Here is a 12,254-nt window from a genome sequence, read left to right as displayed (position 1 = left end):
GAGTCCTGCCCCTCCTTGGAAACTACCTTTCATCAATCTTCATGGGCCTCATGGTCTCTGCAATGAACAGGAAGGACACTGGGGGGCACTCGCTGCACAGGTCACCAACACTACTGCAGAAAGACGTGAAAGCCTGGGAGTGGGGCGGGGGGGGGGATTCCAGTCTTTGGTGGAAGGGCGGGGTAGAGCCGCTGGGAGGCAGAGGGGATAACTGAGAAAGGCTCAGAGGAAGCTTAGAATAGCTCATTAGGGGGAAATATCCTGACAATCATACATCAGAAATGTAATTTGTAAACAGAATTTTAGAATCTTCCCTTTCTCTTTTCTGTGTCATTCACCAAGTGCCTGTGGCATTCTCAGCAGCCTTTAGCCCCTTCCTGATGATGGCTGCTGAATACGGGCCTTGCTGGTTGCCAGGCTCTGCCCTTAGCACCTTCCCAAGTCTCCTCATTTGGTCCTCACCACAGCTCTGGGAACTGACATTTTGAAATATGCCTACTTTTACAGGGGCAGAAACTGAGGATTAGAGAAATCAAGTAACTTGCCCATAGACACATACACAGCAACTGGTAGATCTAGAATTCCAACCCGAGCCCTTTTTACTCCAAAGCCAAATCTAGCCTGGAGGGTCTTAGCTGTCATTATTTTCCCAACTCTAGAGGACTGTAATAAATCCTATCTCTTCCTTTATATTTCCTGAAGATCCTCTAACTTCATTCATTTCCCAGGAATAGTGGTGGCCCAAATCATTCTTGTTTGTGTATGAAGAATGTACAGAGATCCAACAACAGCAAAAGATCAGTCCAAGCTCACCCTGGAAGTCAATGTCAGTGCTAGGATAGTGTTTCTTAAACAGAGGTCCCTGGACTCCTTAGGACCTGTGAAAATTATTCAATTTCATGTTTTCGTTTTGTTGGTAATTTTTAAAAAATTTTATTGATTGATTTTTAGAGAGAAAGAGAGAGTGAGAGAGACATCCATTTGTTGTTCCGCTTATTTATGCATTCATTGGTTGATTCTTGTATGTGCCCTGACTGGGGATCGAACCCACAACCTTGCATATCCAGACAATTTTCTAACCAACTAAGCTACCTGGCCAGTTTCACTGGTAATTTTTAGAAAGCATCATAAGCATGCTCTAGGTCACATGTACCTGCTCTTGACCTACACATGAGTGCCTGCATTCGGGCCTGTCATTTTCTTAATGTCATTAGCATGTCTTTTTAAATTTTTTAATTATTTATTGATTCTAGAGATAGGGGGAAAGGAGAGAGAAGGAGAAAGAAAGAAGAAAAGGAAGAAAGACATTGCTTTATTTTTCATTTATTTGTGCATTCATTGGTTGATTCTTATATGTGCCCTTACTGAGGTTTGAACCACCAACCTTGGCATATCGGGATAATACTCTAACTGAGCTACCTAGCTATGGCAAGCTAGCACTTCTTAATTATCTGGAGTGCATTTGTAGCAAGTGAAGTCCAGCAAACATGTACTGACAAAGGTTTCTTAATAATTTGAACAGATGAGTAGGGGAAGAACAGAGTGTCAGAAAGCACACAGTAGAATATTGTGTCAATTTCAAAAGAAGCTGCATCAGTCAGTGTGTTCATGTTCCCAGCAGCATTGCATTTCGGAAAAACAACTATTCATCTTATCAAACTGAGACAGGCTAGTAAGCCAGGACAAGCAGAATAGGAAAACTGAGACAGATAGTTAAACAAGCAGTCTGCATCCATCTAGTAAATTCTATCTTCCCTAAACCAAGAACACTTGAGAGCGAATGGTTTATATTTCTCCTTCCCAACCAGAGGGTAAAAAAGCTTAAATCACACTTTTTAGGGAAATAGCCAAAATCCAATTAGCAATTTGCCAATCACACGCAAGGACAGATCAAGTCAAGGGAATAAATCTCATTTTAGCACATCAACATAAAGCTGATGAATATTCTATTGAGATTCTCCCCTATCTCCCCTAGGCTCCAAGCCTTTAAAAACCCTCTAAATGAAGGTTCCAGTACACACTCTCCTTCCCAGGAGCAAGCCCACACCTCTCCCTTCCCCATCTTCTTCCCTCTCAGGCATGCATCTCCTAAACTCTAAGGGACTATCCTTTGAGACTTGCAACCAGGGGAGCAATGGGCAGTGTCAGCTTGTCCTGGGCTAACCCCCTGACCCTGTCCCCAAGGCTCCCTTTTCTCTGACTTTCTAGTGAGCCAATAGCAGCCCCACCTTAGTTCGCTTCTGTCACTGTGACTTTTATTTCTCAGTGAGCTGACAGCAGCCCCACCTCTGCTCATTTCTTTCCTGTAATATTCCTAGAGAAACAAAGCAAACCCACCTAGGCTCTTTCCTATTGCTTCTTCTATCCAAGCTCTTCCTTGTTTCACTATCCCCAGCTGTAATAAATGTCTTCTAACAATCACCTGCACTGTTGTGAAATCTTTCCTGCACATCAAGAACCCACACACTACCTGCCTGTCCTAGGCAGATGTGCTTAGAGGCCAGGTCCCCTTTTCAGTGACAAAATTACTATTTAAATTGTCTTCCCACTTTTGTTTGATTTAATGTTACTCTGTTTTGGTTTCATAACTGCTTAAGTTCTGAAGCACAAGAAGTTTGTACTTAACTGTGTTTGTACATGGTTTGCAAGCATTAAGTAATAAAAATAATTTCAGTAAAGTCCATGAGAATTGAATTTCTTCTAAAAAAGGTCTATATGTTACTCAAGTTCCAGAGCTCAGAGCAGGGCTAAACTAAACCTGGGCCTTCAGGAGTCTCCATGGGAAACCTATGGTGATCAAATTCTATTAAAGCTCAGAAATCTCCCACCCTCAAAATCCAGTGCATGGAAGTTAGGACCTGGGGCTCTGGGCTACTGGGGGTGGGAAGGGTGTTCATAAAATCAGGAGGTCATAGGGCAGACACCTGGAGAAAACTCCAAAGAGAATTTACATGACAGGAGCAAGAACTGAGGTGAAAATGTGTAAAATTTTTTCCAAATAAGTTTACACAAATTTTTGAAGAAAATTGGTATTAAAAAAAAAAGAAAATGGCAGTGTCTATGAAAGTGTTAGATGTGCATAATAATTTCACCCAACTATTTTATACCCCTAGGAATTTAACCTACAGATGGAAATATTTGTAGGTGTGCAAAAATGTGTACAGGGTTTCCATTACTCTGTTTGAAAAAGAAGTGAAACCAGAAAAGCCAGTGTTCATGCTGCCTGTCATCTACCAGACCCAATAAGCAGAGACAAGGATTGAATCTTTATGGGCACTTTATTCAGATGGTTGGTGATTGAGAAGACAGCAGGTTTGTATCCTAAGAGAGTGTCTTAAATTCCATTATAAATGGACCCTTTTTATAAGGAGAAGAAAAGTGTAGGTAAGGAGTTTGGAATTCAGGAAAAATTTTAATTGGATAAAAGCTGCAATATTCCTCCTTCTGTGTCCTGGGCAGTGGTCCTTGTGCCCTGGCCATTGGTCTTTGTGTCCTGGGGTGTGGTACTCTCACCCTGGAGTACAATGGCTCAGATACCTTGCAGTCCTCCCGAGGCGCAGAGGTGGAACTGCTTGTGGTCTCCTGGATTCAAGGTGGGTCATACCTCCAGTTCCTGAAACAATAGCTTTTTACATACATTAATTACTAAGCTTATTAGCTGTTACCTGAAACTAAAATTTTCCAACATTTGAGTCCCCCATCAGAAGGACAGACAGAAGGAAGGAAGGAAGGAAGGAAGGAAGGAAGGAAGGAATGGAGGAAAGAAGGGGAAAAAGAAGAGAAAGGAAAGGAAGACAGTTAACTGTTTCTTAACAGGGATGAATAGCCACAACAATTATTCTTTTAGTTTAGACTTCTCCAATAGCATTCCTTAAATGAGGACTTGCTTGAAAAGTAGCTTATTTAGTCATAGAGGCCAGAAATCACAAGTAAGTGGATGGAAGGAGTGAGGTGGGGAGGAAAAAACCCAGTACAGTATGTTGATAAGCAGATGACTGTTGGGGGCAACTGGGACTTTAAACTGTTGGGGACCCTCTAAGGAACTGTTAGCAGGAGAAACTTGGTTCTTCTTGCTGACACAGTAAAGAATTACAGATTAGCAGTTCTCTTAACGTGCAAGCAGGGTTTATTAGTGATGCATTCTCATGGAAGAGAAGAGGCCTTGCCAAGGTTGGGGTGAAAAGCATAGGCTCATGGCATGGCAAGGTAAGGATGGCAAGAGGCAAGGGCAAGGGTGTCAAGAGCCAGGGTGGCAAGAGGCCAGATGGCCAGAGGCGAGGGTGGCCAGAGGCCAGGTGGCCAGAGGCCCCAGGTCCTTTGTCTTGAGGACTTATACAGCAGGCGGGTTGGGAGTGAGGGAGTTACATATTGATTGGTGGGTAAAGGTGGTGCCATATTCCCCTGGGGAGATGTGACTACCCAAACGTAGGTATGTATGGGGGTTCTTTACCAGATAGTGGAAATGGTACATAGAATTTCAAGGACTCCCCTCCCACTTTCTAGGGCAGTGGTTCTCAATCTCCTAATGCCATGACTCTTTATAAGGAGAAGAAAAGTGTAGGTAAGGAGTTTGGAATTCAGGAAAAATTTTAATTGGATAAAAGCTTTGGGGTCACCTCATGTTTTGGTGACCCCAAAGCATAAAATTATTTTTGTTGCTACTTCATAACTGTAATTTTGCTGGTGTTATGAATTGTAATGTAAATATCTGACATCCAGGATGTATTTTCATTGTTTCAAATTGACATAATTAAAGCATAGTGATTAATCACAAAGACGATATGTAATTATATATGTGTTTTCCGATGGTCTTAGACGACCCCTTTGAAAGGGTCGTTCGACCCCTAAAGGAGTCACGACCCACAGGTTGAGAACCGCTGTTCTGGGGGATGTTCAGGACACCTGGCAATCTTAGCAAGAGTATTACAGAAGCTTACAGAAGCCCAGTCTCAAGGACTCTCCCCTCCTCCTGTACTATCATAGTTTTGCTTGTGTTGTTAGGAATGCTTGGCAGTCTTATCAGACCAGCCTCAGGACTACTGGGTCAATGGGTGAGACATGTCTTCCTTTGTTTCTAGCCTCCTGTGTTAAGTTCTTTGTTAGATTATAATGGCAAGGGCTCTGCCTTTATTTCCCCTCTGGCCCCTCATTCCTAGTTGCTACCTAATAGAACTATATAGAATGCTCTTCAGCTTTGTCCCCCTAAGGAATGAAGAAGTTTTTATCCACCATCTTAGTTTAGGATGCTATTAGAAATCACCACAGACTGGTGAGTTACACAGCAAACATTTCTTTCTCTCATTTCTAGACTGGGAAGTTCAAGGTCAAGGTGAAAACAGATTTTGGTGTCTGGTAAGAACTCTCTTCCTGGTTCACAGGTGGCTGCCTTCTGATTATCCTCACATTGTGAAGAGAAAAAGAGAAATCTGCTGTCTTCTTCTTGTAAGAGCACAAATCCCATCATGGAAGCTCCACCCTCATGACCTCATCTAAACCTAATCACTTCCCAAAGACCCCACCTTCAAATCCCATGACATTTGGGATTAGGGCTTCAACATATGAATTTGGGTGGAGGGGAGACATAGTCAGTCCATAGCACTCACCAAGTCTTCTCCCTCATCAGTGGGCAGTTGCCCTTGGAGGTATTAAGTCCTTTGTACTTCTAGGCTGTCTTCAATGGCTGAGCAAGCTCTCATGGCACTAAAGAAACCCACCAAGCAGAGACGCAGAGAGACTTGGGCACTTGAGTAGTAAATATGTGTCCATAAATACATGTGTGTGTGTGTGTGAGAGAGAGAGAGAGAGAGAGAAACCAGAAAAGGTGGTGTTCATGCTGCCTGTCACCCACCAGACCCAATAAGCAGAGATAGGAATTGAATCTTTATGGGTGATCTTGATGGCCGTGATCTGAGAAGACAACAGGTACGTACCCTAATAGACCATCTTAAATTCTATTTTAAACTGTCCCTTTTTATAAGGAGAATAAAATTGTAGGTAAGGGGTTTGAAATTCAGGGAAAAAGTTAATCAGATAAAAGCTGCAGCATTCTTTCACATGTGTCCTTGGTGATGGTCTTTATCTGTGTCCTGGGTGGTGGTCTTCTCATCCTGAAATACAATGGCTCAGATACAATCCTGATTGCTGACAGTCCTCCCGAGGCACAGAGGTGGAACTGCTTGTGGTCTCCTGGAGTAAAGGTGAGTCATACCTTCAGTTCCTGAAACAATAGTTTTTTACATACATTGATTACTAAGCTTATTAGCTATTACCTGAAACTAAAACTTTCCCAATGTTTGAGTCCCCCATCACGTGGACCTGTATGGATGCTACAGAACAATTCTCACAGGGAATCACTGAGGCCTGTGGATAAGAAAGGAAAGAAGTTTTACTTTATACTTTGTACTTTTCTGTATGTTTTAATTTTTTATAATGAGCATAACTAATTTCATAGTTCTTTCTAAAAATCATTTGAACCTACCTAGACAAAAAAACTGAGACAAGGGAAAAAATGCAGCTCCATCTGTAACCAGACAGCCTGGGTTCCACCTGCTTGCCATCTTGTGTATGCATAACACAAAGATTTGTGGGGAAGGAAATAGGATTTTATTAACAGAGCTCCCAATTTAAGGGGACTGTAAGCATTCCTGCTCTGAGCCCACCTCTCCCACAAAGCACAGAAAACCAGCCACCCCCAGGAAGATTAAAGTCCAAATCCACATCCAGAGGTTCCCCATTATTACTTATTTCTAGCCCAGTGTTGTTACACAAACGGGTCTCCATCTCTCCAGCTCAAGACCCTCGCGCTCTCTCTGGTGCCAGAGTCACCATTGCCGACAGCAGCCCTCAGGATCTGGGGTGCACTGTCAGACCACTCCAGACAGTTGTGCAGGGGAAGCTCCATTTGTGGGGAACTTTCTATTTCATGCCTCTGTGTGCTGCTCTCAGCCTCCATGCACTGCTCTCAGTGAGAGAGTGGAAGCAGTCCAGCATGCGTGTGGTGTGGTATATAGCGTCCCAAGGGCTGGTGCCCGGCGAGGACTTTCTCCCAGAGCTGGCTTTCAACATGCAAGGCCTAAGCCCCAGGTGAACTGGCATCTGTAAGACAAGGCAAAGAAAAGAGCAGCTTTTTCCTGCCTTCTGTTTAAGTCCTCTCCCCAAATGCCACATATGCCCGGAAGCCAGTGGGAGTAAAACAGAGCCCACGAGCTGCCCTGGTTTAAGCAGAACCCATGAACTGTTTAGTTATGAAGGGCTAGATTGCCCATCACCAAAAAGCAGAACTCTCAATACCAGAGTTTGGTGAGAAGAAAAGGAATTGTTTATTTAAAGGTTATACAGATTTAGATTAACGGTAGATTTCTGCCGTTCAGTCTTACTTTCTTTAAAACACCCACAAACACATAGTTCTGGCTCCCCCTGCCAAACCAGGCTAGTTTTAGAATAGAAAAGTCGGAGGTATCATTTATGTTTAGGGAAATAGAAGTCTGTCGATTTCCAGACACAGTTCAGCTTTACCAGCAGCTCCCAATCATTTGTGCCTGACCGGGGAGGTTTTGCCTGTGTCGTGGTGTTTTTCAGTTCTTAATCCAGAACCATGTGGTTCTCTTTCAATCCACATGGCTCTCCCCTTCTACCTCCTTGCAAATCTCATGGATTTCTCCTGGTTCCTTGCAAACAGCATGGCATTCCCTCCTTTCCCTTTCAAAATCAAATAATGCAAATGGCTACTGCCTTATTTTTAAATCCCTGACTTCAGCCCATGATGCAGTGAGCAGGGTGACCAATTGCGACCACCCATGAAATCTCATGCAGGCCCCTAAAGCTTCCCATCACCATTCTACAGTCAAAGCCCTTCCCATCTGCTTGGGGATCCCACTCTGTAACAGGAATGTTCACCATTTTAACCAATGAGGGCTAATGTTGGCCATGTTTGCTTTTGCTTCTCCTCCAGCCACCATGTTCCATAAGGCAGCAAAATCTTCAGTCACCCGGGGCAGAGCATCCAGCCCCCACAGCTCACCCAGGAGCTGCAGCTCCTGGGCTGCCTTTGGCATTTCCCAACCCATTTCAGGTGTCCCTCCTGTGAGTACAGCTCTGCCTCTCTGCTCCTTCTTATGCTAGCTGTATTGCTAGTGATGCTACCCAAGGCAGCAGCCTTCTCCTGCAGTCACTCCCTGCTGGGACAGCACAGGCTGCTTGGTTGTCCCGGCACACTTGCTGACTTGTTCACAGTTTCCTTTGTTCCTAATTGGCCTCAAGCAGTCTCCCTTATCCCGCAGCCTCTCCCTCTGGAGAAGACTGGCTGCTTCAATCTGCTACCTTGGCAGCTCTCCTCACTCCATACCTTCTCTTGGCAGGAGGGAGGAAGCAGCCTTTTGTGCCAGATTGGGGTTCCCCAAATTGGGGTCTTCCTGGGGTCTAGTGATTTGGTCTGACCCTCCTGTTACACATCCCCACCCCGATCAGCAAGGACTGGGTGAGAGGTCTAGACTTCCTCTAAACCTGACCTATGAAGGCCCCTGATGTGCCTCCATTCCCTTCCTGGGGTGGTATCAAAGAAGACTAAGTAAGGATCCTAGATTTTTATCCCTGTCCAAGAGTAAAGAGCCTCCTGCTACAGGGCTCTTTTCTGAGAACTAAAAAATATGAGAAAAATTAAATTTTACTGGATGATGAGACTTCTGGCCACGAAGGAGGAGTAAGTAGATATGGTTCACCACCCACCACAACAATAAGGAGAAATACAACTATCTCGAAACTAAAAACAATCAGAACTACCAAAAAATCTAACTTCATGGAAGTCCAACAAACAAAGATATAAAGAAGCAGCATTCATCCAGACACATAGGAGGGCCAGAGAAGGAGTAGAAAAGATGTGGTGTGACAGCAGTGGTAGCAGCAAGGCAGTGGCTGTGGCTAGCAGGTGGAAAGCACAGTCACACATTATAAAAGTCAGAAGGGACACCTGGGGAGTGATCCCAGCCCCAAACTAGACTTCGCAATTAATTGTTCCAGCACCGGGAAAAAATAAAGACTCATTGCTTCTGACTGTGAAAACCCATGTGTGTTGGGGTGGCAGAAGAAACTGCCCGTCTCTCAGGAGAGTCTGTTTAGAGGGCTCCTGTGGTCCTAGAGTGTCCACAGACTTACCCACCCTAGGAACCACAACCAGGGCAACAGCTAGAGGGTTCCAGTCCCATACAGGAAGCAGAACTGCCTGGAAAAGGGGCGAGTGCTGAGAAAGCGGCATTATTTCCTCTCAGACCCCTCGCACACATACAGCACGACAATGCAGTGAAACGGGCCGCCCCATACTGACGAATACCTAAGGCTCCACCCCTTACAATGTAACAGGGGCAACAGCTCTGCCTAAGACAGAGAGGCAAACACTGGAGGCTGTCAAGTTAGGAGACAGAGAAGTGTGGCCCATAAGAGGAAATGGATCAAGGTTCCAGTGGGAGAACTAAACAACGAGGAGATAGACAACCTAACAGACACAGAGTTCAAAACACTGGTGATAACAATGATCATAGACTTGACAGACAATATTAAGTATGACAAGCACATAAGGGAAAAAAATGAAGGCTATGCTAAATGAAACAAAGAAAAAGCCACACAAAACCAATGGTGAAGGGAAAGAAACCAGGGTTCAAATCAACAATTTGGAACATAAGAAAGAAATAAACAGTCAACCAGTACAGAATGAAGAAACAAGAATGTAAAAAAACAAGGAGAGGCGTAGGAACCTCTGGGACATCTTTAAACATGCCAACATTCGAATCATGGGGGCGACAGGAGAAGAGGAGAGCAAGAAATTGAAAGCTTATGTGAAAAAAGTAATAAAGAAAAACTTCCCTAATTTGACAAAGAAAATAGACATACAAGTCCAGAAAGTGCAGAGAGTCCCAAACAAGTTGGACCCAAAGAGGACCACACCAAGGCACATCCTAATTAAAATGCCAAAGGTTAAAGATAAAATCTTAAAAGCAGCAAGAGAAAAAAAGAGTTACCTACAAAGGGATGCCTATAAGACTTTCAGTTGATTTCTCAAAAGAAACTTTGCAGGCAAGGAAGACCTGGCAAGAAGTATTCAAATTTGATGAAAAGCAAGAACCTATAACCTAGATTATCCAGCAAGGCTATTATTTAGAATGGAAGGGCAGATGAAGTGCTTCCCAGACAAGGTAAAGCTAAAGGAATTCATCATCACCAAGCCCTTATTATATGAAATGTTAAAAAGACTTATTTGAGAAAAAGAAGAATATCAAAATTATGACAGTAAAATGACAACAAACTCACAACTATCAACAACAGAATCTAAAAAATAAAAACAAAAATGAACTAAGCAAACAGCCAGAATAGGAACAGAATAATAGGTATGGGGATCATTTGGAGGATTATGAGCTGGGAGGGGGAAGGGAGAGAAATGGGGAGATGGTGCAGGGATTAAGAAGCATAATTGGTAGGCACAAAATAGGCAGGGGGATGTTAAGAATAGTATAGGAAAGGGAGAAGCCAAAGAACATACAGGCACAATCCATGGACATGAACTAAGGGGAGTGGGACTGCTGGAGGAAGGTGCGTACTCAATGGAGGGGAGCAAGGGGGGGAAATTGGAACAACCATAACAGCATAATCAATAAAATATACAACAGAAAACTTTACTAGATGAATTCAATAGCAAAATGGAAAAGAACTGTGACTCAACCAAAGATCTAGCATTTGCATCATTGGGGCCTCAGGAAAAGAGGGAAACCAAGGTGGAATTTAAAAAGAATTTGAAGATAATGCCTGAAATTTTTCTCAATTTGGCAAAAGACATAAATCTACAGATTGAAGAGGTTGAGGAAACCAGAAACAGAATAAACTCAAACAAATCCACATCAAGGCACATCATAATGAAGCTCCTGAATACCAAAGACAAAAAAATCTTGAAGTCAGCAGGAAATGACACATTACCTGTAGGAGAAAAACATTTCAGATGACAGAAACCATGGAAGCCAGAGTTAGTGGCACAACATTTTCATGTGCTGAAGGAAAAGAAGTGTCAGCCCAGAATTTCACATTCATTATAGACATCCTTCAGAATGAAGAGAAAATCAAGATGTTCTCAGAGGAAAAAAATTAAGGGAGCTTGTCATCAGCATACCTACCTTAAAGGAATGACTAAAACAAAATTTTAAAACTAAAGGAGATAGAGCCGGACCAGGCTGGTGGGGAAGGATCTGACGCCACCAGGGGCAGATCCAGGAAGTGCAGATCATTCTAAGAAGCACCAACAAACAATAGGAGTCACAGAAATGGGGAGACAGAGAAACAACCCTCCATCGAAAGGAAAGGTAGAGTCCCCAGAAAGAGTGCTAAATGAAATAGAGGGGAGCCAACTATCAGATATGGAATTGAAAGCATGGATTATGGAGAAGCTCAATGAGCTCAGCGGAAACTACAAAGAACTCCAGAAAAACTACAGTGAACTCCAGAAGAACTATAAGGAACTTACTGAGAATTATACCAGCATCAAAAAGGACATGGAAGCTATCAATAAGAGCCAGGAGGAAATGAAGAATACCATCTCTGAATTGAAGAACACAGTAGAAGGAATTAAAAACAGGCTAGAGGAAGCAGAAAATCGGATCAGCGAGCTGAAGGACAACGTAGACAAAAACTCACAGACAGTGCAACAAAATGAAAAAAGGCTGAACAAGATTGAAGAGGCTCTAAGACAGCGGCAGGACAACATGAAACATAATAATATCCGTATCATAGGAATTCCAGAAGGAGGAGAAGAAGAGCAAGGGATAGAAAACCTCTTTGAAAAACTAATGACAGAAAACTTCCCTAACATGAAGAGAGAAAGAATCATGCAAGTCCAGGAAGCACAGAGGGTCCCAATGAAGATGAACCCCAACAGGCCCACTTCAAGACACATCATAATTAAAATGCCAACATTCAAAGACAAAGAGAGAATCCTAAAAGCAGCAAGAGAGAAACAACTAATAACATACAAGGGAGCTCCAATAAGGCTATCATCAGATTTCTCAGCAGAAACACTACAAGCCAGAAGGGAATGGCAAAATATATTCCAAGTAATGAAAAATAAAGGCTTACAACCAAGAATACTTTACCCAGCAAGGCTCTCATTCAAAATGGAAGGTGAAATAAGGAGTTTCCAAGACAAAAGAAGGTTAAAAGAATACATCTCCACCAAACCAGTATTGCAAGAGATGCTAAAGGGTCTGCTTTAAGAAGATGAA

General features: G+C 43.1%; 1 long non-coding RNA gene across 1 annotated transcript in view; it reads left to right on the top strand.

The window, feature by feature from the left end:
• The window catches only part of LOC150006700 (uncharacterized), a 34,311-nt gene that overhangs the window by 6,136 nt on the left and 15,921 nt on the right, over positions 1-12,254 (top strand). The window contains exon 2 of the long non-coding RNA XR_016511989.1: positions 5,309-5,352. This is a non-coding gene — a long non-coding RNA (uncharacterized LOC150006700). The remainder of the gene's footprint in view (positions 1-5,308; positions 5,353-12,254) is intronic.

Source organism: Furipterus horrens, unplaced genomic scaffold (assembly GCF_987537825.1).
Source record: "Furipterus horrens unplaced genomic scaffold, mFurHor1.1.pri manual_scaffold_6, whole genome shotgun sequence".
NCBI classification, from domain to species: Eukaryota; Metazoa; Chordata; class Mammalia; order Chiroptera; family Furipteridae; genus Furipterus; species Furipterus horrens.
The sequence above is the reverse complement of the archived record's forward strand: the minus strand, read 5'-3'. Positions and strand labels throughout refer to the sequence as shown.